Raw genomic sequence first — 26,353 nt, 5'->3', positions numbered from 1 at the left:
GGCATGGAAAAAATCATGTCCCCGCTGGTAGACCACCAGACAAGAGGAGTTCCCTCCTACTTGAGAAAGAATCAGCCTTTTTGTTCTATTCAGGCCCTTGATGGGTTGGATGAGACACACCCACATTAGGGAAAGCCATCTGCTTGACTCAGTCTACCAATCAAGTGTTAATCTCATCCAAAAACATTCTCAACAACTCACCAGTGAAGGTGACACACAAAATTAATCACAAATACCAGTATTACAACTATCCACAAACCTAGCAACTTTCAGCTTTCTTTCCATTCGTTTTGACCTTAGAATGTATTCCATTACAGATGTTAGAGATAAAAGTGACTTGGATTAGTCAGAATTAGAAGCTCCTTAAAATCAAAAGTTACTTGAAATAGTTATTTTTCCAAGGGTGGCTATCTTATCAACTTGATATATATTTAAGTTTATTTGCTTCTGTTTGTCTTCAGTTTTGGAGTTTAAAAAATCCATTTGGATTTAATTTTGGGGTTTTTTGAGTATATAAAATGTTTATATGTTCAAAATCAAAAAGATATAAAGAAGTATACTCCCAGATATCTCACTTCCACCCCTGCCTCCCTTCCTGTTTCTACCCACTCATCAAATTCATCATTCTTGTGTTTCTTTTTGCAAATACGCTACATAATATTGATATTGACTGGGATCCTTTTCCAATAGAACCATCTCTATTCTTGATCAGGAAAGTATCACAAGTCCACTGCAGACATTTCACAAAAGGCGCAGCAGCGCTTAAGTAGCACAAAAACATCTGGACACAGGTTGTTGGCTAACTTCTTGTTAGTTAACTGACCTTAGTCAGATATTCATATGATTATATTTAGATTTGGTTCACTGGAATTTTCTTCAGTTTTTTATAAACCCCATACATATCTTGTTATTTTGATTTACATGATTTAATTATTATTTCTATTTTAGCAAACACATTTCCTCTCTAAATTCAGTATTTCCTGACAAGGATGAGACCCTGGAGAATAGAACACAGGAAGTCATGAGGCACTTTCTTTGTCTGCTTAACAGAGAAGAGGCTTCAGTTGTACTAGTAACTCCAGGAAAGACCTCCACCTCAGGCCCGCCCCGACTCACGGGAGGAAGTGCTCATCTCCACATGCCAGGATGTAGTCTGACAGCCAACTCCCTAGAGGAGGGAAGGACTGAAAACACCCAGCCTATCAGTAGCATCTCAATGTTGCTCATTTTTCCTATTGGTTCCCCTTATAATGCTTTAGTCTGTCTAACCCCTTATTATTGATTTTATAATGTTCTCACTGTCAATATCTATTATATTCTACTTTTTCAACCCATTGTTCCCCTCCTCCTTCTTTTAACTGTCATGCCTGGTCATTATATCCTTTTTTTTTTCTCTCATCTTGGGGGCCCTTTTTGCTAGAAAGAGTAAACTTCAGCTGGTATTTTGTCTTTACCCACTTTAGGCTGCCAGGACAAGATGAGAAACTAGCAAACATGCACTTCTGCCCAAGAGTCCTACTCCCCCCCCGCCACTGTTGTTCATTCTGGCATTGACTTTTGTGACACGGACCTCAATGTCTCTTCAGTCGTGACGTGCTCAGGACAAACCTGTGGTGTAGTGGATCCCAGATGCCGGGTGCCTAAGGACCCCCTGGCCTGCAGAGGCTCATGTTCTCTGATTGCGTTCCCTTCCCCGCCCACATGTAAATGGATCAGACCGCAGGCCTAGGCAGGCTCCAGGGATCTGCGTTTTAAGCGAGTGCCCCACGTGAGTGTGTTGCCAGGGCTCTGGAGGCCTCATGTGAGAGTGTGCTTCTCTAGACCCACAGTGCTCTGCGGCGTGAGAGTTCACTGCCTTGTGCGGTGACCAAGAGCTGCCGTGACAGGCACGTGGAGTTGCTACCGCATGCTGTTTCGCCCACTCACAAGTTTCATGCCTCTTCTTAGTCGCCTTCATACAGACTGAGGACGAGAATGGTGGTGGCATGCCAGGTGAGCCACTGAGTTAGTGTTTTTAACCTCAATGGCTTACTTATCTACGCTATTCTTCACTGAGTAGGAAAGACGTGGTAACAGCTCGTTCATGCCACAGGTAGGTCCTAACCCATAGTAAAGATGGCTTTATACAATTCAAATTGAGTTTGTGTTTTTCCAGTGTAATGAAGAAAAGTGACGTGGACATATCCCTGAGCGATGGCCTCACATGGCGGCCGAGATGCAGGCTCCGCCAGGAGAGTCCAGAGTTCAAATCCCCATCTCACTACTTACGGGCTTGGCCAGTCTCTCACTTACTCCAAGCCAGCGTTTCCTCATCTATAAAGGAGGAGGAAGGTGGTTCTAGCTCCCTCACAGAACTCTTGTTAGGATTAAATGAGATGATACGTGTAAAGTGACTGAAACAGTGCCTGGTCCAGAGTAAACCCTCATTGTTATCATCATCCAGAGGAGTGGCTATTGAAGTGCAATTCCTAATATTTAGGAAGATTGTTGGCAGATTTTTACACAGATGGAAAGCTTGGATACCTCAAGATTTTATCATCTTGAGGCAAATTCAAACTCCTTTATCTCATCGTCCATCTGTTCCCTTTCTCCATGCTGCTAGGAACCACTGGATTCAATGGAGCCACTATATTCAAGGAAGGATGTCGGGATCAGATGAAAGGAACTGAAGAAAGTTCAAGTATTTTTGTCGGAACTGTTAGCATTCTGTGAAAGCTTTCTCTGGTTTGAGTGTGGGGTGGATGTTCGGTGAATATTGAGGTTTTGCAGAGCAATGTGGGGCTATCCAGGGGACAAACAGGAAGCACGGCCACCTCTCCTGGCTGTTTGACTTTGATTTCAGCACCCAGCTCTGCACTCCCATTTCTGCTGAGAACAATAATACCTGTCCCATATTCTGCTCAAAGATCATGTTGGAACGAACAGAATGTCTGGAGGGTAGGAACAGATACCATCACTATCATCAGGGTTTTCACAATAGCTTCCCTCCTTTGTTCCAGCTATAAGGCTAGACACTATAGCCAGGGAAGCTGGGGGTCTGGGGCGAGGTTGCCCCCACTCTTGAGGCTACACTGTGACGTGTGGACAGGACAAACCACAGTTACTAGTGGCTCCCTTTCCAAGGCTGTTAAGGCTGCAGCTGGCTCTCATTTCCATCCCTTTCTGATTTTTTGACCCCTTCACTTCATCAGCTCTTTCTTCCCATCTTGTTTTTTTTCATAGCTGCTCTCTCTCCAGTGGCTTTCCTCTTGTCTACAAATGGCTCCAGTCTCCCCATCCTCAACAAAACCTTTCCTAGGTCAGCTTCCACTCTCGACACCTGTCCTGTACCTGCCCTTCACTGGCTTCCACAGTCTCACATGCTGCCCTAGACGTTTCTCCAGGTGCACTTTGCTCTGCTCTTTGTCATCTCGTTTCCTTACCTGTCCCTTGACTTCACAGTCAGTTAAGAGTGGCCTCCAGTTACCAAACCCACTGGACGCTTTTCCATCCAGTCTCTTTAGCAGCATTTTGACACCCTACCTCCTTTGCTTTCTGCACCTGAGTGCCGTCCTGGTTTTCATTTCTTTTCTTTCTTTTTTTTTTTGGAGGGAGGGTCCAATTATTCCCCTCTTGTTAAGATGACATAAATGGAAATGACATTTTTCAAGATTCTCTTTTTGATCTTTTTCTCTTGTTACACTCATTTGTCCCTTGGCGATGTCATCCTCTTTCATGACTTCAAATCTGGGACAAATCAGCTAAGAGTGGTCATCTAGGTCCCTGGTACCCACTGCCCACTTCGATGTTGTGTTTTTTTTTTATCCTTCTTTCCATGAATGTGGTGTGTCACATTTACTGATTTTTCATATGTAAAAACATACTTGAATCTCAGGACAAATCTCACTTGATCATGGTGTATGATCCTTTTAATATGTTGTTGAATTTTGTTTGGGGTATTTTGCTGAGGATTTTTGCATCTATGCTCATTAGGGATACTGATATGTAATTTTCTTGTCTTCAGTGTCCATGTCTGGCTTTGGTATCAGGGTAACAGTGGCCTCATAAGATGAGTTAGGAAGTGTTCCTTCTTCTTCAGTTTTTTGAAAGAGTTTGAGAAGAATTGGTATTAAGTTTTATTTAAATGTTCGGTAAAATTCACTGGTGAAACCATCTGGTCCAAGACTTTTCTTTGCTGGGAGGTTTTTGATGACTCATTCGGTCTCCTTACTCATTATTGTTCTGGTTATATTTTCTATGTCTTCATGATTCATTCTTGTTAAGTTGTATGTTTCTATGATTTTCCCAATTTCTTCTAGGTTATCCAATTTGTTGGCTTAGAACTGTTCATAGTAGTCTCTTGTGATTCTTTGTATGTTTGTGGTATCAGTTGTGTTTATTACTTACTTCTATTCCCATTTCCAAGTTCTACTGTATTGGAGTCAACTTTGGCTGCATAACAAACAACCATAAAACCTCAGTGTCCTAAAACAACGAGTATTTGTTTCTCACTCATGTGTATGTTGGTGGACCTGGGCAGAGATCTTTCAGGCTGAGGTTCAACGATGTTTCATTCTTTTGGAGAGGCTGTAAGCCGCCTGGAGCATGTTATTCTCATGGCGAAGGTCAGAAACTCCCAGAGGAGTAAGTGGAAGTGTGATGTGTCTTAAGGTCTAAGTTCAGAACTAGTTCTTCTGCTCTGATTCCATTGACCAAAGAAAGTCGCGCGGTCAAGCCCAACATTAGTGGATGAAGGTTATGGGAAGGAGAAATATAGTCTATTTCCCCTACACCCTTCAAGGTTGTACAAAGAACCCTGCTTTCTGATTTACTTTTTAGGAGTTTATGTTGGGATTATAGTATAGGTCATTTACTTTCTATGGTCTATTGAGAGTTAACGTTGTACCAATTCACATAAAATGTAAGAACTTTGCAAGTGTGAAGCCCACTTTCCAGCCCCATCTGTTATGCTACAGTTGTTATATGTAATATGTCTGTATACTTTATGCACTGCAAACTACGTTTTTCTTTTAGCTTTGAACAATCATATGCATTTTTATGAAATTAAGAGGGAAAACTAGCCTTATGTTTATTTAACACATTTACCATTTCCAGTCTTCTCCACTGTAGATGCAAATTTCCATTTGTTGTCATTTCCTTTCATCCTAAAGAACTTACTTTAGCATTTACTGTCGTCCAGGTCTGCTGACAAAAAAATTCTGTCACTCTCCTTTTCTTTTTTTTAATCTGAAGTGTCTTTATTTTGCCTTCACTCTGGAAGGATACTTGAGTTTGATAAAGAATTCAATGTTGACATCTTTTTCCCTTCCAGTCTTTAAAGATGTCATTCCACTGCTCCTGGCCTCCTTGTTTTCTAACTAGTCCCTATTAGCCTTCACTCTATGACCGTATTGTCCATGCTGGAAACTTCCTTCTTTTCCAAGAAAGATGCTTACTCTGTTTACAGATTCATTCTTGAGTTTTATCTCAGGAGAAATTGCCCTAGTCACTTGTGATTGGGAATATACTGGAAGGAGGAGGGGCACAGCCGACCCCATGGTTGTGTAGGCAAAAGAAACAACTGTACTTTTATTTCAGATGATAGGTCTGTAGATCCAGAAAATTAAAGAAGTCTTAATATTAGAATTAATAAAAGAATTTTATAATATAACCAGATACAATATAAGTTTACAAAATCAAAACCTTTTCTTTATGATAACAATAAAAAGTTGGAAGTTATATTTTTTTATAAGTACCATCCATATATAGAAAAAACTATAACATATTTAGAAATAAATTTTTAAAAGGCTCAGCATGCTTATGAATGTAACTGTTAGATATTATTGAAGAACATGAAACAAAGCCTGAATAAACAGAGAGGCAGTTCATATTCTTAGATGGGAAAATATAATTACAAAAATATGATCTGTCATTCCAAGTTATTTTAATGTAATTTCAACGGATTCTCCATTTTTTGGAAATAAATAAAATTATTACCTAGTTCATATATAAGAATACATGTCTAAAAATAGTGGAAGAAAATAGAGTTTGATATTGGATTCATGAATATATGGAAACAATATACACAAAGGTGGGATTCCAAGCCATATTAGAAAGTAAGCCATATTCTTAGTAAGACAGTAAGTACTGAAGCAATGAATGAAAGCAAAAATATATAACATGATAGAAAATACCTATAATTATATAGTTATACATACATGAATGTAAATACATATATACTTGACTACAAACAATTTTTTGAGATGTATCTTTTTATTTATTTTAAAGTTTTATTGGATTATAGTTGATTTACAATGTTGTGTTAGTTTCTGCTGGACAGCAAAGGGAATCACTCATGCATATACATATATCCACTCTTTCTTAGATTCTATTCCCATGTAGGTCATTGCAGAGTATTGAGCAGAGTTCCCTGTATATACAGTAGGTTCTTATTAATTATCTGTTTTATAGACGGTAGTGTGTATATGTCAATCCCAATCTTCCAATTTATCCCTCCCCCCTTCCCCCTTTATAACCATAATTTTGTTTTCTATATCTATCACTCTATTTCTGATTTGTAAATAGGTTCATTTGTACTATTTTTTTAGATTCCACATATAAGTGATATTATATGATATTTGTCTTTCTGTGTCTGACTTACTTCACTCAGTATGACAATCTTTAGGTCCATCCATGTTGCTGCAAATGGCATTATTTCATTCATTTTTTATGGCTGAGTAATATTCCATTGTATATATGTACCACATCTTCTTTATCTATTCCTCTGATGATGGACACTTAGGTTGCTTCCATGTTCTGGCTATTGTAAATAGTGCTACAGTGAACTTTGGGGTGCATGTATCTTTTTTTTTTTTTTGCAGTACGTGGGCCTCTCACTGTTGTGGCCTCTCCCATTGCGGAGTACAGGTTCCAGACGTGCAGGCTCAGCAGCCATGGCTCATGGGCCCAGCCGCTCCATGGCATGTGGGATCTTCCCAGACCGGGGCACGAACCCGCGTCCCCTGCATCACCAGGCGGGCTCTCAACCACTGCGCCACCAGGGAAGCCTGCATGTATCTTTTTGAATTATGGTTTTCTCCAGGTATATGCCCAGGAGTGGGATTGCTGGATCATATTATAGCTCTATTTTTATTTCTTTAAGGAACCTCCATACTGTTCTCCATAGTGGCTGTACCAATTTACATTCCCACCAACAGTGCAGGAGGGTTCCCTTTTCTCCACACCCTCTCCAGCATTTACTGTTTGTAGATTTTTTGATGATGGCCATTCTGACCAGTGTGAGGTGACACCTCATTGTAGTTTTGCTTTGCATTTCTCTTACGATTAGTGATGTTGAGCATCTTTTCATGTGTTAGTTGGCAATCTGTATATCTTCTTTGAAGAAATGTCTGTTTAGGTCTTCTGCCCATTTTTGGATTGGGTTGTTTGTTTTTTTGATGTTGAGCTGCATGAGCTGTTTGTTTATTTTTAAAAATAATTATAAAGCAAAATACACACTAAATAGATTCCAAAGACACACTGAATAGAATCCAAAGACAATTACTAATATACCAGGGAAAATATAATATACACATATGGTGATCATGTGCAACATATAAACATATATACAGTAATCCCTTCTATATAGAGAAATCATAAAATAAAAAACAAAAAGACAAACAACCCAACAGAGATGGCCACATATTCTCAGGTCCTAGTTTAGAGTTGTTTCTGGAAAGCAGCTGTCCAATCAGGAACCAGATTTCCTAGCCCCTCCCCACTTGCATCTAATGACATCATGTGACTAGTTCTCACTGATGAAAGTGATTGTGTCATTGCTAGGGTCAAGGAAGTGAAGGAAAGGCGTCAATTTTCCATCTTCTCTTCCTACAGCTCTAAGGAATGGTGGCGCCAGAAGATGGAAGAAGTCCACGTCCCTGAATCATCTGGAAAGCTGCCTTCCAAACTCACTGGACAGTTACATGAGTGAGAAATAAGTGTATTATCTTATGCTTCTGAAACTCTGAGGTTTCTTTTTTATTAAGGCTAGCATTACCCTAACAAATACAGGATATGAACGTAAAATTCACAGGAGGGAATGGCGCAATACCCATTGAACATATGACTAAAACTTTAACCTCCCTGGCAGTCAAGAAAATGCGAATTAAACCACAGATATACCATTTTAAAACTCCATCAGATTTGCGAACATTAAAAAAGCAATAATATTTAGAGCAGCTAACATGCAAGGGCAGCCACTGCTGGTGGAAGTGTGCAGTGCTACAATCTCTGGGAGACGTAATCTGACAAAATTTATTAAAGTTAAAATATATATTTGTTATACAACATCACATGTGATATACATTTGTTCTTGTTTTTCTTGCCAGAAATGTGTAACCTGAATCTAGCCAAGCCTCTACACCTAACTTCCAGTTTCAGAAATACCAGAAATAGAGGAAAAGTTAAATAATACCATAGAGGGAAACAGTCAGAAATCCAGGATGTGGGACACTCTACAAGATAACTTAGCCAGACACCTTAAACACCAATGTCTCAAGAAAAAAGTGACAAACTCTTCTTCACTAAAAGAGACCAAAGAGATACAAAAACTGAATGCAGAACATTAGCTCAGATTGACTTCTGGCTAAGAAAGAAAGTATAAAGGACATTCTTAGGACAGCTGGGGGGATATCTGAATGTGGACTGAATATTAGCTGACATGATGAAATTATTCCTAATTATCTGAGGTAGGACAGTGGTTTTGTAGCTATCTAGAAGATGCTCTCTACTCCTAGAGAGGCATGCTAAAATATTTAGGGGCGAATGGTCATGATATTCAGGGGGAATTGCCAAGTAGTAGAGCAAACACGGAAATTATAAATAGAGATAAAGCGTATGCAGACATTTTCACCTCGCAAGTTCATCTTATAAATAGAGATAAGGCGTATGCAGACATTTTCGCCTCGCAAGTTCATCTTTGCAAACTTATACTACACAATAAATATATTAACACATAAGAATGAAAGGATAAGGCTGTTTGTTGTTTCATTGTTTATTGTGACAAAAAATTGGAAACACCAGCAAGAGAATATGATGAAGAAATTATGGCATATCCATGCCACGGACTACCGCCCAGCAACTGCAGAGAATGAGTCAGATCTCTCTGCATTGAACTGAAGGGATATGCATGGTATATTGTTAAGTAAGAAAACAGTTGTAGAATAAAAGTATAGTATAAATTCACCTTGTATAAGGCAATATTTGTATCAAAACAAAACATACCCTCTCTTATCTAAATACCTATCATCTATCTATCTATCTATCCTCTATCTATCTATCCTCTATCATCTACATATGTACGTGTGTATGTGTATATATGGAAAAGAGAGTTAGAGCGGGAAAGGTACACATCAGGTTGTAAACGTTGGTTGTCTTAGAGAGGGAGGTGGGAGATTAACTTTTTTCTTTAAATATCTGTGTATCATTTCACTTATTATAATTAGTGTGAATTACAATGGAATTTTATTTTTAAAAAACCTTATGATAAACTCTGGTCTGCCTATGACATCCCTTCTTGTTTCCCAACATTGTAATGGGTTTATTCTTCTTTAAAAGTGTCATTTCTTATCATTTCAATGGGATTTTGGGAAGAGACAGCAAGTTAATTCACACTCGGTCTATGATCTTAAACTTGAAGTTCCCTCCACCATTCTTTCCAACTTCTCTGCCTGCACTCATGCAGTTTTCTTCTACCTGGAACACTCTCATCTGAGCTTAGGGTTTCTAACTAAAAATAATGGATGTTAGTTTTGGTTAGGAAAAGACGTGACCTGTGACCAGTGCCTGTCTTAAAAATTCCTCCATTCTCTTAAAGAGATAATGTGGTAGAACTAAATTTCCAGCTGGCCTGATAATGTACACGCTCCCTCTAGGGGATCTGGAAGAGATCTTTACTCTTTGTCAGTGGCACAGACTAAGAGCCATCTGAAGCCATGAGCCTATTTTTCAGTTGTCATCTGCTGCCGTGGTGTAAATTATAAGGACAGCTTTATAGCAAGCAGTTTGGTAGAAGGGCTAAGCCAACCCAAATCACCAGTCCAATTCATATTAGCTGTGGTGCTTGCAGCAAGTGGCCATTGAAGAAACCAGATGACCACATCTACCTACACAAGAGAACTTACAGAGGGAAAATGACAGGCTCAGACCTTTAGACTTTGAGCTCTATTGCCCGGTAGAAGCACACACCATGTGTAGGGTACAAATGGTCATAGAAGCTACTCCTACTTTTAGGAGGTGCAAAATGCAGCAACTTGTCTTTCACTTTGCTCTTGAGCGCTGAACACCCTAGAAGCTAGAGAAGAGGAATAGGGAGACATCCTAGAATGGTGCCAAGTGCGAGGATACTTCTGTCCTATATGAGTTCTCACCGAGTGGTATTTGCAAGAGGCTCGCACTAATCCGATGAATCCCACGACCCTCTGCGGTGTCGGCCAGCTTTCCCCACAACTATCAATACACTGGTGCTCCGTCAGTGGGTCCACGTACGACGCGGCCGTAGTGGCAGCGATGGAAGTCCTGCATCTCCTCCACGTGGCGACACGGACTTCTCCTCCCTGCGGGTGACCTGGGGCGAGTGCCTGACCTGCCAACAGCAGAAACATGTGGAGCCCTGGACGTGACATCACTCCTGAAGGCCACCTGCAGGTAGAGTGATCCCACTGGGTCCCTTCTATTCTATTAAGGAGGGAGAAGCAATTTATACTATGGGAATAAGCCCTTATTCTAGATGGGGGCTTTCCTTTCACCTGAAATACTTCTGCACCATCACCATCCATGGGCATAGAGACTACGTTATTTACTGTCATGGGGTCCCTCACAACCTCACTTCTGGCCAAAGAACTCATTTCATAGCCAAAGAAATGCAGCCGTGGGCTTAGGCTGGTGGACTGCTTCGTCTTGCCATGTGTCCCATCACCCAGAAGCATGTGGCTTCAGAGAACCGAAGAGTGGCCCTCAGAGGAAGTAGCTATACTGCAAGGTGAGGGACAACACCTGAGATGCTGGACGCCGCTCTGCAGTGTGTGGTAATGGAAACGTGGTGCGGTTGCCCCCATAACCAGAGCTGCAGGGTCTAGAAATCAAGGGGTGAAGATGAACTTGGCTCCTATCCCTAGTAAATCCCCTGGAGAAACTGCCTTCCCGTCTCAGCAACTTTGGGTTTAGAGCTCTTAGTGACAACAGATGCTTCCAGCAGGGCACACAATGCTTCCATCAAATTGAAAGCTGGGACTTCTACCTGGACATTTGGGCTTTCACGCCACCGAACCAATAGGCCAAGAAGCGTTTGCCCTCTGGCTGGGATGATTGATCCTGATTACGTAGCAGAAGATGAGGCTGCCGCTACACAAGAGGGGCTGGGAGGACTGTGTCTGGAGGTTGGGGGATCCTCTGGGGGCAGCCCTTGGTCCCATGAAGTCCTGTAACAAACGTTGATGGAAAACTCTAGTAACCTAAGAGCAGTAGGACTGTAGAAGATTCAGTCCCTTAGGAATGAAAGTAGGAGAAGCAACGTAGAGAACTCGGACTGACCTAGGTCTGTCTGTCTGTGAGGAAGGGGAAGAAGGAAGTTACAGAAATCAGCAATGACCTGTGTCTTGTATAGAAATGAAGACTGTAGCAGCGATGCTTTGTCCTCTTTGCTTGTCATCACATCACTTCACATCAGCCTTGCTGTTGATGGATAGCTTTTTCATTTCATCTCCAGGTTACAGAAGTTCAAGTGGGATTGTGACTGAGCTAGAAGAGGAGTTCATGAAAATCTGAGATAGGGAGAGGACAGGTAAGACCCAACTTTTTTTTTTTTTTAATAGATAAATTTATTTATTTTTGGCTGCGTTGGGTCTTCGCTGCTGCGCGTGGGCTTTCTCTAGTTGCTGCGAGCGGGAGCTACTCTTCATTGCAGTGCGCGGGCTTCTCCTTGCGGTGGCTTCTCTTGTTGCAGAGCACGGGCTCTAGGCACGCGGGCTTCAGTAGTTGTGGTGCACAGGCTTAGTTGCTCCATGACATGTGGGATCTTCCTGAACCAGGGCTCGAACCCGTGTCCCCCACATTGGCAGGCGGATTCTTAACCACTGCACCACCAGGGAAGTCCCTAGGACCCGATGTTTCACCTTCTGGGGGAGAAGGGGAGAAGGTCATCATTTGTAAGACAGATTGATGCATCTGATAGGACAGAGGCAAGTCGTCATCGTTGCAGGAAATCTCCAGTAAGGTAGAGGGCTGTGTATGGTAGTTGCTGGCCAAACAGGTATTGATTTTTACCTATTGTCCATTAGCTCTGCGACCATTCTTCTCTGTGCTGCTCTGGGATTCGGGGGCTGAGACTGTGCCAGCCACATTTCCCAGGCTCCCTCGCCAGCTTCCTACCAGGTGTGTTAGTCGTCAGCACTAGAGGGGATCTGGAAGGTGGAAGAGGGGGCAGAAGAGACTTGTGGTAGCTGCCTGTCTCCACGTGTCTGGACATCAGTGGGACAAGACTTTGCTCTGGAGGCCAACAGCTCCGTGAGGCCCCTCATCCCAGCTCACAGCTGGTGACACCACCCCTTCCATGTTACTTCCCAGGACAGCTTCTGTAATTCTTAGTCTCTGGGCTCCTCTAACATCTCATGTTGCAGTTTCAGCTTCCTATCACCTGTGTCACCAATTCCCTGTGTTGTTAAAACATCTCTGGAATATCTGGTGTGATTTCTGTTTTCCTAACTAAACTCACTATCATAAGTCTCTACCTTACTGTAACAGTCATGCCTGCTCTACTATCTATCCGCCTATCTATCTATCATCTATCTATCTGCCCATCTATTTATCTATTATTTATCTATCTGCCTATCTATCTACCATCTATCTATCTGCCTATCTACCTACCTATCTATCATCTATCTGCCCATATATCTATCATTTATCTATCTATGTATCTATGTATCTATCTACCATCTATCTGCTTATCTATCTATCATCTATCTATCTCTCTTCAACCTACTTACCTACATACCTAAACACATGCACAGACTTTAAATGCCTGTACTTTTGACTTCCTGTAATTAAGGGGTGTGGTTTTTACCTTTTCTAAAAAAAAAGCAACGAATATCGTATATTAACGCATATATGTGGAATCTAGAAAAACGGTACAGATGAACTGGTTTGCAGGGCAGAAATAGAGACACAGATTGTAGAGAACAAACGTATATGGTCACCAAGCGGGGAAGTGGGGCTGGTGGTGGGATGAACTGGGAGATTGGGATTGACACGTATACACGAATAGGTATAAAATAGATAACTAATAAGAACCTGCTGTATAAGAATAAATAAATTTAATTTAACTTAAAAAAAAAAAGAAAGGAGACACATCAAACAAACAAAACTTCCACGATGTGCATTTTCATCAGAGTGTCCCAGTCCTGGGAGGATTAGAAACAGGGGCCCTGACCAGAGCCAGCTTGGCTGGCACTCCCCTCACCTCCGCGCGCCGCCGGGTGGCCCTGGGCCAAGTTTGCTCACCTCTCTCTCCTGGGGCCAGCGTGCCCTGGGCGGGAGACAGGAGAGGGGAGGCGAGAGCATCACTGAGATCCCCTGTGTGGGTCCCCCTCCCTCCCCCCCCCGGGCCTCGCCCACCTCGCTGACACTGCCTCTGTGGACACTGGCCAACGTGAGCTGCCCGGTCCCATGTGGTTTTGTTTAACTCTGTAGAACTTTGAACCAACCCCAAGCTGCGCCAGTGGGGAGAACAAAGTCCATAAAATGTATGTATTTTATAAACGGTGAACTTCTGCGAAGAAACCAAACTCATTTAAGCCAAAGCCAAGGGGAGTGTGATGCTCTGACTGATGCATGAGAGAAAGAAGGAAGGTTGCCTCCCCTGCGTGTTATTTGGGGTTGTTGTTTTTTTTTTTAAAAAATGACTGTTTATTAAGGGCCTTACTTTAAAATAAACACAGAGAACTCTCGTGTTCTTTTTGTAATCACGTCGGAGTCCTTTGAAGCCAAGGATCCTGAGTGTGGCCGCGGACAGCTGTTGACCCTCTCCTGGGCTCCGTGTTTAGTTAGCTGGCTCTAGAGAACTTTGAACCTCTTTCACCCTTGAGAGAGGCTTTCGGAGTTGACGCTTAGAGCAGGGGGAGGGGAGGACGACCTCGGGACTTAGCATCTATATCCAAGCTTCTCTGCAGACAAGGCCCTCTCCCCGGGGACCACACAGCCTGCGCCCAGGGCCCTTCTTTCCCTGCGTGAGACCCGCTGGGTCCCTTCCTGGCTCCCGCGGCAGGGGCGTGCTTTCCGTGGCGAGCTGCCCCCGTCCCGCGCGGCCCCTGAGCTGGGGAGACCCCAGCATCGCAGCCTTCTCCTCTGCGCTCCCCCGTGGACCTTCTCCTCCTGGGCCTGGGAGTCGGCAGACAGCTTCATTTCAGTAAATGCCTCCGCAGGGCAGTTCCCCCGCCCCGGGAAATTTCCTCCTCTTCTTTGAACCTCCCTCTCTTGTGCTGCAGAGATCCCGGCTTCCACCTCCCCCACCCTACCAGCACGCAGCCATCGCCCGGCTATTCTGGTCATGGTCACTTCCTCCGGACAGTTCCTTGAATTGTTTCGATGCCATTGTATGAGTCACCGAGGCCAGCTTCCTTTCCCCTCTTAGGCAGCTGGGAAAATCCGGCTCCCTTCGTATTTTCCTTTGTTAACTGCTGTATCCTGAAGTCATTCGGGCCCGGCCAGGCAGGGGCGATGTGAGCCATGGGCCCGGCGGCCAGCTCTCCTGGACATCCCAGCTGTCCCTCGACGGGTGGAAGGCCATCCTGGGGGGAGGGGGAGGTGTCTGGGGGAGGAGCTTTTCCCACCTGGGGCTCAAGGTCTCAGTGGGTGAGTGTGGGACCCACGTCCTATCATTCAACTGGCGGTACGACCTCTATGGAAGAGGACGACTGCTTTGTCCCCACATATGAAGACAGATTTTGACCTCGTGGTTTAGAAGATGGAAGCTTAAGCAGTGCTTTGCAAAAAGCCTGGAGACGCAATGGCTGATGCGTGTAGCTAATGGGGTGTTCACAGCCGGGGAGGCTGTTAAGACTGAGATGCGGCCAGAAGGGCCGGGATGGAAGCAACCATGGACCAGCAGGCTTTGCCTCGTGGAGCGTGGTGCTCCCGGGGCCTTGAAAGCATGCCAGGATCGAGCAAAGAAAGGGCCAGAAGGACTCTTCTGAGAAAATGGTCTTAAAACCAGAGGTGGCTTAGCTTTGCTGACTACGTGGGTCAATGCCTGACCCCCAGCCTGGCCCTTCCTCTGCCTTCCACCCCACCACCCTTAGGTCCCGGTAAACGCCCAGGGTTCTGAGGGGCAGGGGAAGGGGGAGATCCTTTGGAAGGGCAGATACCCACTTAGTCAGAAGTTAGGGGAGAAAATGGAGCCCCGATCGATCAGCGCTGAGAGGGACCACTGAACGCATATCAATGACGTGGCCCCTGCGCAAACCCTGTTCGTACCCACCCACCTGGGGAGGTGCGTGTTTTATCATGATCCTTATTTTACAGCGTGGAGACGGAGGCTTAGAGGCCAAGGTCACAGCTGAGCAGAGGTCTGAGCCCAGGGGTCACTGACTCCAAAGCCTTGCCCCCGCCCACTCTCCCATCTTGCTTCTCTGGATCCAGCGTGGTGGGCATGGGGTGAGCAGGGACTCCTGGCCTTGTCCTTCCAGAACTTACCAGTAACTGGACAGTATCCCAGCTTCAGTACCGAGCGGGTCGAGCCAGGGAGGGCAGGAGGCCCAGAACCTTCCCCCACCCCCTCCCGGGAGCCACCGCGGCCTGCACTTGCCAGTGTGAAGCAGCTGGGAGCGTGCGGTCAGCCCTGGGCTTGGTCCCGTATCTGTCCCCACCTCTCCCGAGTTCCGCCTCCACGCTGGGCCCGTGCTCTGCACCTCGCTGACTCACACCTGCATCTCTCCAATCCGTCTAATCCTTCGGACACATGACCAAGCTGGACGGTCTCCCGGCTTTTCATGTCGCTTTGGCCCCGGCCTCTGAACCTGGGCCCTGCACCCCAGTTTCATGCCCTGCAGCCCACAGGCAAGGCCGACTCTGCTTCTCCACCTGGCTCGCCAGGGCCCCTGCTGGGAGGAGCGGTCTGGAGCAGAGACCTGGACCCCAGCTCCGCCTACCTCGGCCTGGTGCCTGAGTTCCTGCCCGCCCTGGCTGGAGCGTGAGTTCTCCCAGTCACGGTGGTAGCACAGATCCAGCCAGGGCGGGTCCACGGCATTAGCTGTCCAGGGTTCATGAGTGATCCTGGTTGGCAATTCCCCGTGTAGGAGGTGAGCCGGGGACCTGGTGTGTACGTGGCCCAGTTCACCGTTGGTGACTTTGGGAAAGTCACCTCCCCGCGCTTCCATTTCCTCCTCCGCATGCTGGGGACAATAATAGAGCTGACGTCAGGAAGCTGATCTGAGGACTGAGTGAGTGAACACTCGCGAGGCGCTCGGAACAATGTCCGGCGCAGGGCAGGCCCTGTCTGTGTGTTATCTGTTCGGACTGTGGTACGGAGGTTACCTCACTTCCTCAGAACTCCTGGCTTGCGGTCATTAAGCAGAGGACGGTCAGAGCCTCAGACCGAAGTACAGGCGTCCCTTGTGTTGTCGCGTTTCGTTCTATGGCGTTTCGCAGATACCGTGCTTTTAACAAATTGAAGGTTTGTGACAACCCCGCGTCAAGCAAGTCTGTCGGTGCTGTTGTCCCAGCGTTTTGTTACCTTTTGGTAATTCTCACAGTATTTCACACTCTTCCTTATTATCATGTTTGTTACGGTGATCTGTGACCAGTAAGCCTTGACTACTGATTGCAGCTGCTATTGTAGCTGTTCCGAGGTGCTGCCACCTGCGCCCGTAGAACACGGCAAACATAAATGCTGTGTGTGTTCCGACTGCCACCCCCAGTCTCGTCCTCTCCTCGGGCCTCCCTCTTCCCCGAGACACAAAAATATTGAAATGAGGCCCGTTAATCAGCCTACAGTGGCCTCTAAGTGCTCAGTGACACGAAGGGTCAATGGGTGCGGACACTTCACCGCTGTCTTATTTTAAGGAATTGTCACCCCACCCAGCCTTCAGTGACTGTCCCCCCGGCCAGTCAGCAGCCGTCAACAGCAAGACAAGACCCCCCGACCCGCAAAAAGGTCATGACTCGCTGAAGCCCCAGATGATGGTTACAGCATTTTTCAGCAGTAAAGGATTTTTAATTAAGGCACGTACATCGTTTTTTTTAGACACAGTGCTATCACACACTTAGTGCAAACATAACTTTTATATGCACTGGGAGACCAAAACATTTGTGTGACTTGCTCTACTGAGACATTCGCTATATTGCGGTGGTCTGGAACCGAACCCACAGCATCTCCAGGTTCTGCCTGTAAACTAACTCTGCCCTACTAGTTCCAGCCATGCTAACGACCCATCAGATTCACACCATGTGATGCAATTAGCTCCAGATGATTGGTTGGCCCCTTCATTCCAGTTGACCCAGAGTTACTAGACCGTGTCCGGGGGTTGGACTAGTTAAATGTACCTCCAGAGGTGGGAAGGAATTTCGAGTATAGAGGTAGCTCTGGCCTTTAAAATTCCTAAAGTTCCCCATGTAGCTTTGGACACATCACACAATCCTTTCACCCACCCAGATCCTCATATCCAGATGGCTTCAATGAGTGGCCAGCACTTTCAACGCATGTGAATGTCTATTAAAAATGAGAAAGAATAATCCCTGCTTGAAACCTTCTGGTGTGTAGACCACAAAATAACAGGAAACTCCAAAGCGAGCAGTCAGTAGTGTAGACTGAAGGATGACCGACGTGTGATGAGTAACTGCGTCACTAACTTTGTATGACAGACGAGGTGGACCTTTGATGCCCGGTTGCCACCGGTTGGAGCCCATCCTTCAGTTTGGAGCACCTCTTGTCTTTGTTGGGTTGGGTCTGCGTGTGGCAACAGGGGGTCCTGGAACCCTGGCCCTCCTGCCGTGGGATCTACATAGTGGCTCTGAGCTCAGGAAAGACCTGGTGTGATGGGTCCAGCCCATGCCACCACCCTGCTCTGGTTTGCTTAAGCCCACACTGGGATGCCATCCATAAGCTGCCAGAGAGCTGAGTTAATAAACAGCCTGCCCACCAGGACGACGAGAAGCCCCTGTCCCTCTGCAGTGCTGGGGGGAGAAGGGGAGTGGCACCCCTTCTCAGCCTCAGTGCCTTCTCTCAGCTGGAATAATTAAGGAGAGCGGTACTGTAACGTAACTGCTAAGCTAACGTGTACACGCACACCAAGACACTGCCCGCCGCAAGCCGACCTTGAACCTTCTGAGGTTACTGTCTGTCCTGTAAGCCAGCGGTCCCCAACCTTTTGGGCACCAGGGACTGGTTTCGTGGAAGACAATTTTTCCACGGACGGGGAGAGAGCAGATCGCTTAGGTGGTCACGCGAGCCCTGGGGAGCCATGGGGAGCGGCAGATGAAGGTTCGTTCATCCTCCCACCACTCACCTCCTGCTGTGCGGCCCGGTCCCTAACAGGCCACGGACCGGTACTGGTCCTCGGCCTGGGGGTTGGGGACCCCTGCTGTAAGCCTCGGTCTCGTAGACAATAGTCACTGTTGCTCCAGGGCTCTATCTGGGTACTCATTCCCAGGAAGCTGCACTCTGGGGTTTGTTTATTTTAATTTTTTTTAATTGAATTATAGTTGATTTACAATGTAGTGTCAGTTTCAGGTGTACAGCAGGGTGATTCAGTTATACATATATATATACACTCTTTTTCAGATTCTTTTCCATATAGGTTATTACAGAATATTGAGTAGAGTTCCCCATGCTATACAGTAGGCCCTTGTTTGTTATCTATTTTATATATAGTAGTGTGTAGATATTACTCCCAAATTCCCAATTTATCCCTCTCTCCTCCCCTTTCCCCTTTGGTAACCATAAGTTTGTTTTCTATGTTTGTGAGTCTGTTTCTGTTTTGTAAATAGGTTCATTTGTATTATTTTTTTTAATTCCACATATAAGTGATATCATATGGTATTTGTCTTTCTCTGTCTGACTTACTTCGCTTAGTATGATCATCTCTAGGTCCATCCATGTGGCTTCAAATGGCGTTATTTCGTTCTTTTTTACCGCCGAGTAGCATTCCATTGTATTGTATGTACCGCATCTTCTTTATCCATTCCTCTGCTGGTGGACACTTAGGTGGCTTCCATGTCTTGGCTGTTGTGAATAGCTCATGCTGGGTTTTGAGACGTGGTGGCAGCCAGGTGTGTGTGCACGTGAGCACGTGTGTCAGCCGTGCACCCATCAGCGATGCTCAGGAAACCGAGGCCAGGGCTGGGCTTTGAGGGACCACGTTCTCAGACTGACAGCTGCGCCCCACTTGCTTCCTTTTACCAACCAGTGAAAATCACGGTGGAGATGTGGACAGATGAGAAGTATGATATCCCGAAGAGCGGGTCCCCTCGGTCGGCGATCGGCCCCTCTCAGCAGAGACTCTTCCCTGAGTAGTGCTGCGTGGACGCTGGTCCCTGGGCGTGTCTCTCCCCGAGGGCGGGCAGGTCAGACCTACGCACTGCGCACTCCGCACTCCGCGCCCAGCCCAGCCCAGCCCTCCTCCGCCGGGACCCCTGGGACCATCTAGCTCTGTGTGCTCTGCCCCCGCATCGGTACTTAGCACTCATTTTCTTCCCTTTTCCCTCCATTAAGACTTTCCCTTGAGGAAAGTCTGATGAACTAATTTCCCCTAAGATGCCAATTACTGATAAAGCTCGAAGTGTTATTCTCTCTGAGATAATGGTATCTTAGGACGGAAGAAGGAAAGAGGTCTGTAAGCCTGGAATTTCAGGCATCCCTGAGTGGAGGGATGGCGGGGTTCTGAAACACACACGAACACACGCACACAGGATCTCACGCAGGACGTAAATCTGTGCCACTCTCTGGCAGGGGCCGTGCTGGCTCTCCTCATGTCAGAGAAAAGACAGAGGACATTGTCCAGCCCCATCTGTCGTGACTGCATTCCTTCCAGATGCTTCCCGAGTGCCTGGCACACACAGGCACTGTCCTCACGTGCTCAGCTGGAGACTTGCTGAGGTTGATGCCTGACACACAGCAGTCCCTCAGCACGTGGGCTGAGGGGAGGAGGGTGACTTCCTCCTGGAAGGGCAGCCGGGCCGCTGTCCCGTGCACGGGGCCCTAGGGCAGATGGCATTTGCTCTCTGCTAGAGCTGGCCCTCGATGGGGTGCGGGTGTTCCTCTCACCACTCAGCCGGCCGCGGCGGCCCTGCCAGCCCACATTCCTGAGTCACAGAGGAACCGGGCGGCCGGGCCGGTGTCGGATTGCGCAGCCGTGGCTGCAGGACCGCTCTGTTTGCCGGGCTAAGGCGCTCTCCCCCGACTGCTGGGTGAGTGAGAACATTCCACGTCTCCCTCTCCCGTCTGTGTAGCCCCGCCAGAATCCCTGTCTGAATTCCTCTTCGTTCACAGTGATGTGCTCTCCACCCGGAAGTTGCTAAGAGCTCCTTTCGGTGGATAATGATGGTTTTTGCAGGAGGGACCTCGATGGTTTTTCCGTTTCTGTTTCCATAATACGTACCAAAACCCACACTTCATTGAAAGCAGATGGCGACCGCGCCTCGCGACGGGCAAGGGGAGACGCCGGGCCGGGACGCCTCTGATGTGTCTGCCCGCTGGGCAGCCCTGGCACGGACGGGATGGATGGGGTGAGGGCCTGGAAGCCGGAGCCGCGGAGACAGAGTGGGAAGCGGGGCAGCGACGGGGCGAGTCTCCACGGCTGGAAGGCAGGAAGACAGAATCAGGGACGTAGGGGCCTCGAGGGAGGGTGGAGATGGAGAGAGAAGGAAAGAAACAAGCCAGTGAGATAAACTCTGGCCCCCCCGGCCTCTCATTCCCATGCCCTGAGTCTTACAGTGTCAGATTCTCGGGAAAGTGCGTGAGTCAGGCAGCTGACCCGCGGGAGGAAATTGGTGCTCAAGCCGCAGCCGCCGGGACCCGGGCCTGACCCTCCTCACGTGTCTCCGTGCAGTGTAATGAGAAGCATATTCTCCGCTGCATCTTTCCCCAAAGCAGAAACCCCATTTCCCTGTCTCCACAAAAGGCACAGGGAGGGCCTGCTGCGGCCCAACAGAAACTGTCACCAGTGGGGCCCTGCGCAGAGCCCCGGCCCTCGGGACAGCGTTGCGTTGTTCAAAGGCCCCTGCGGTGGCCCAGCCCGTGGGGTCCAGAGCTCACTTCTCATCTCTGCTCCCACGGGGCGCCCTGCGGTGACCTGACCATCAGAAACCACAATGGCTGCAGACGCGCTGGGCGCTCGGGACAGAGGTGCCAACGCCCGGCCCGTCCGGCGGCGGGGGCACACGCACGACCTTAGTCCTGACTCCAAACAGCGACACAGCTGTCTACAGTGAGAGAGCCCTGGTCCCCCGACCCGGGCTGGGGTCGTGCATGTCTGCGGGCGCCCGGCTTGAGCGAACGTGTGCGGGGTTTAGACCGTCCAGGGATGAGCAGGTAAGGCAGGTCTTCCCCAGACTTATTTTTTAGTGAGCGGTCAAGGCACTTCCCAGGGGGAGACATCCTGAGGACCAAGGGAGCCTCACGTGAGAACAGGGGGTTGGCAACAAAGACGAGGGGAAGGTGGGCACGTGAGCGGGGAGGGTGTGAGTTCAGCTTGCTGTCTGCAGCCGGGTTTCCTGAGTCCAGCTCCCTGTGGGCTCACGGCCGAGTCTCCCGGGGGCAGGGGCTGTGGGTACATGGACCACGGTCTGGGCCTTGGAGAGCTGCGGGGGGTGGACCACGGAGGTCTGGGCCTTGGAGGGCTGCGGGGCGGTGGACAACGGCGGTCTGGGCCTTGGAGAGCTGCGGGACGGTGGACCACGGAGGTCTGGGCCTTGGAGAGCTGTGGGGCGGTGGACAACGGAGGTCTGGGAGGGTGGTGTGCCCCGGGACGGCGCGGGGCCCGTCCTCTGCGTCTCCTCCATCTGGCCCGTCCTCCTTACACCCTTTTATAATCAAGTGGAGATCTAGTCAACACGCTGCTTCTCTGAGCTCTGTACCCAAGGAGGCCGGTCCTGGGAGCCTCCCGTTTACCGCCATTCGTCAGAAGCCCAGGGCACGGTCTGCACCTGTGCCTGGCGTCTGAGGTTGGGGGGCGGTCTTTGGGGCCGAGCCCCTGCGCTGAGGGGCCCGACCCTGCCTCCAGGTGGACAGCCCGAGAACCGAGTTGAAGTGGAGGACAGCCAGCGGGCGTCACGGATCTGCCTGGTGGTGTGAGGACCCCTGACACGCACACCCCGGAACTGGACGCAGAGCCCTTGACCACCCGTGTTCTCCAAGGCTGGGACCTCTCTCCCTCCCTCTGGAGGCTTTGCTGATCCTTTCCTCTTCTGAAGTCCTCTGTCACTTGTCATTCAGACGTGCTTCTTTATACAGCCAGTGACGTGGCTACACAGCCCAGCAAGGAGAGGTGTGGCCTCACTGGCTGGTCTGAGCATCGTCTGAGAGCCGTTGACCCGCCCATGAGGTCCCCAGACGTTCAAGGGGATGTGTCTGTGGTTAAAGGACAACTGTCTTATTTTCTTGCCATCACCCTCCTCCCTGGGGTGTCCGTGGAGGCGCTCCGAGGGGATGGGAGAACACACGTCCAGGTCCACGTGCATTGCTTCGGCAAGCTGGGAAAGACTAGTTCACCTTAAACTTCAAACATGAGACAGATGGACTAGGTCCAGGGCAGTTTTGTGGGTTTTTTTTCTCTTCTCTGAACCAAAGTAGCCTTGTTTTCAGGCCCTGAAAACTTGTGACTTCTCCCAAAAGGATGACACTAATGGTACCAAGCACCGCGCACTTACTATATATTGGATGGCACACACACGCACGGGCACACACGCACACAGTCCACCGTCTATAACTCTGTAACACGTGTACAAGGGGCAGGCTAGCAGGCGAGTCACCCCGTCCACCTCCTGGGAAGGTTGCTGCACTCACATCTGACTCACGCACTGGGCTGTTTGCTTTGCTCCCTCTAGGAAATCCCGTTCTCAGGATTTGCCGGGCAGAGGCTCACTGGTGTGGTACCCAAGCGACCGCCTGGCCAATGTTTGGGTCCAGGAACTACACGCCTTCTTGGGAAATCACTGCTCTTTCCCTGATAAGAATGCGGCGTCCAGGACAAAGCCCCGGGCCAGGGGCCAGGAGACGGGGACCTGGACGAGGTCCCATCATGGACTTTCTCTGTCTCATGCCCGTGGGCAGGTCACTTCCCTTTCTGGGCCCCAGTTTCTTCTATAAAAATGAGGGGCTTGGACTATGCAATGGGTAAAATTCCTCACAGCTCCAAATATCTGATGATTTCATAGCAAAACTCCAGGACCTTTTTATTCCTACCTTTTTTTTTTCTGTTCAAATGAATCTGGCTGGACGCAACATGGTGAAAGTACCCCTGCAGGGTCAGACTTGTTGGAATTGATCTTTTCTGTTCATCTTGTGTTATTATAATCTAATGTACGCTGAGTGAGGTATTTTGTTGACTTAAATGAAGTATAACGTAGAATCGAGAAGTTAGAACAGGTAATACAATAAAGGGCGTGCGCCCACCCACAGCTTCAGGAAGAAGGCACGACCCAGCCAGGTGAAGCCTCTCTATACCTTTCCCTTAGTTTATTTCCCATCTTTTCCTGGAGGTAATATCTATCCGGAAATTCACCTGGGTCCTCCTCATGCACTTTACGTATAAATACATAGAATCTTTTTTTTTTTTTTTTTTTTGCGGTACGCGGGCCTCTCACCGTTGTGGCCTCTCCCGTTGCGGAGCACAGGCTCCGGACGCGCAGGCTCAGCGGCCATGGCTCACGGGCCCAGCCGCTCCGCGGCATGTGGGATCTTCCCAGACCGGGGCACGAACCCGTGTCCCCTGCATCGGCAGGCGGACTCTCAACCACTGCGCCACCAGGGGAGCCCTAGAATTTTTTCATGTGTGTGAACACCACCACATAAGCAGTATCACAGAGCGTGTATCATCTTCACACTTGCTTCCTTTCCACGTTTAATTGGGGGTTTTGATCCTCGTGGATTCATTTCTGCTCTGGGATGATGGTCTGTTGTACGGATCAGTGGGAATTTCTTTAAATGCATTTTCCTCTTGGGGGAGATTTTAGGTTGCTACCCTTCTTTCTATCTTTCTTCCCTTTTAGCTCACTGTACACAAGGCTGCTCTGAACGTTCCTGTGTATGTTCCTGAACACACGCGAGGGAGGTTTTTCTGGAAGCACCGGCGCTGGCCCCAGCTCTCTGAGGTATTTCCAGATTGCTTTCCAAGGAGGTTTCCCGATGGGCCCACCGCATCTTCAATAACGTTTGGTACTGTCAGACTTCTTTTTATAAACAAAGTTTTTTGAATAAGCAAAACCTTCAAACACCTCAAAATTCAAAACTATGAAGGGGCAGGATGTGAGGATAATTGCGATTTTGGTCCCCTGGCGTCCGGTGTTCACTTCAGTGTTAACTGTCCCGAATGTGTCCTTACAGGGACATTTTGATGGGTACGCAGGCAGGGGTGGACAGGTAGGTGTCTCCTTTTCTTACTTCTCTACTCAGTGACTGCCTCCTAAGCGGGCTGTTCTGCCCCTGTTCCGTTCACCTGACGCTATACCTTAGCGATCCTCCTGCGTCAGTACAGAGCACCTGCAGTCTTATTTTTGTTGCTTAAGCCATTCACTGCTACCTGACTCTTTTAAATAAAAAAAATAAATTTTTTGGTGAAATGTATCGTACATCATAGAATATAAAACATTTATGGGCCATCAGAAGAAGAGGAATGAAATGAACCCTGCCTACTCCTGTCTCAGGCTCTGAAGGAGAATCACGACAACATTTCCAAAACCCTCCCTGCTCCTTGTTTTCGTGGCAGCCCCTTCCCTTGACGCCCCGCTAGTCCCTCTCCAAACTTTGGTGTCCATGATTCCTCTTCTTTTTAAAATTGATTTCCAGCCCATGTGTATATCCCCAAAGGATCCATTGTTCAGTTTTGATTGGGTAGCAAATGCAAAATTAACTGGAATAAAAAAGTTAAATAGATTTTAAAAAGCTGCCCCTAGGTTCCCAGGAGAAGGTAACTTCAACGGAATTTCTGGGTCGAGATTCCCTGAATGCAAAGAAAGAGGCCCTTCTGGAAATGTTGGGACGCAAGTCCGTGGGGAGCCCCGGGCTCCCACCATTGAGGTACCTGGCTGTGGAACAGGTTCTGGGCCCAGGGGCGATGTGATCTGGTCAGCTGCTCAGAACTTCTGGGTCTAAAGTCACCAGAGCCTCCCAGGAGTTGCCAGAGAAGGACATTTCTGGGGGGTGAAATGGGGGGGTCTCAGCTGATCAGGAGCTGTAGGTCGTAGAGGAGAAGAAGGGGCTTTATCAGTACATGGACGGGAGGAGCCGGATGAGCTCGACGGGGTGGGTGCTCAGCTGGGCGCCTGGTTTCAGGAGACAGCAGGGGGTGTTCTGATGACCCATGGCGTCACTGGGCTCCCATCCGGATGGGGTTGCCTCTGTCGGGTCATCTCAGGGCCTCCCTTCTCATCCTCGGGATGCCCTTTGTTTCTCTCTGGGGGGGTGGGGGCGGTTCCTGCACACCCCACACCTCTTCTTTCTTGCCATGCTCTCTCATTTTGGTGGAGTACTTCTAGTAGCTTCCTGCAAAATTATATGTGTGTACGAGATACATTTTGGAGGCTTTGCATGTCTTAGAATGTCTTTATTTTACTCTCATACTCAAGCTCAAGTTTTGCCAGATAGAGAGGAATAGTTCAGATAATATTTTTCTTTAGAATATCTTCTTGCTTCTAGTATATATATATATATATTTTTTTGGCTGCGTTGGGTCTTCGTGGCTGCGCGCGGACTTTCTCTAGCTGTGGTGAGCGGGGGCTCTTCATTGCTGTGCGCAGGCTCCTCAACGCGGTGGCTTCTCTTGTTGCGGAGCACGGGCTCGAGGCACGTGAGCTCAGTAGTTGTGGCTCGCGGGCACTAGAGCGCAGGCTCAGTAGTTGTGGCGCACGGGCTTAGTTGCTCCACGGCATGTGGGATCTTCCCGGACCAGGGCTCGAACCCGTGTCCCCTGCATTGGCAGGCAGATTCTTAACCACTGCGCCACCAGAGAAGTCCCTAGTACCTTTCCTAAGAAATCTAAAGCCATGAATGCTGACCCTTTGTGTGATCTGTGTTTCCTCTCTAGAAACTTGTAGGATCTCCTGACGGTTCCTGGAAGTGGACGTTTCACATGCCGAGCTTTGATACGAATCTCAATGACTCTCACACTTT

At 47.9% G+C, this 26,353-nt stretch overlaps 1 long non-coding RNA gene across 1 annotated transcript in view; it reads left to right on the top strand.

Annotated features, from left to right (window-relative positions):
- The first annotated feature begins 20,262 nt into the window (after positions 1-20,262).
- Positions 20,263-26,353, top strand: part of LOC132419923 (uncharacterized) — a 29,251-nt gene continuing 23,160 nt past the window's right edge. Inside the window, exons 1-2 of the long non-coding RNA XR_009518280.1 lie at positions 20,263-20,433; positions 24,235-24,336. This is a non-coding gene — a long non-coding RNA (uncharacterized lncRNA). The remainder of the gene's footprint in view (positions 20,434-24,234; positions 24,337-26,353) is intronic.

The sequence above is a fragment of the Delphinus delphis genome, chromosome 2 (genome assembly GCF_949987515.2).
Source record: "Delphinus delphis chromosome 2, mDelDel1.2, whole genome shotgun sequence".
NCBI lineage: Eukaryota > Metazoa > Chordata > Mammalia > Artiodactyla > Delphinidae > Delphinus > Delphinus delphis.
Note: the sequence above shows the minus strand (reverse complement) of the source record. Positions and strands in the feature narration are given on the sequence as shown.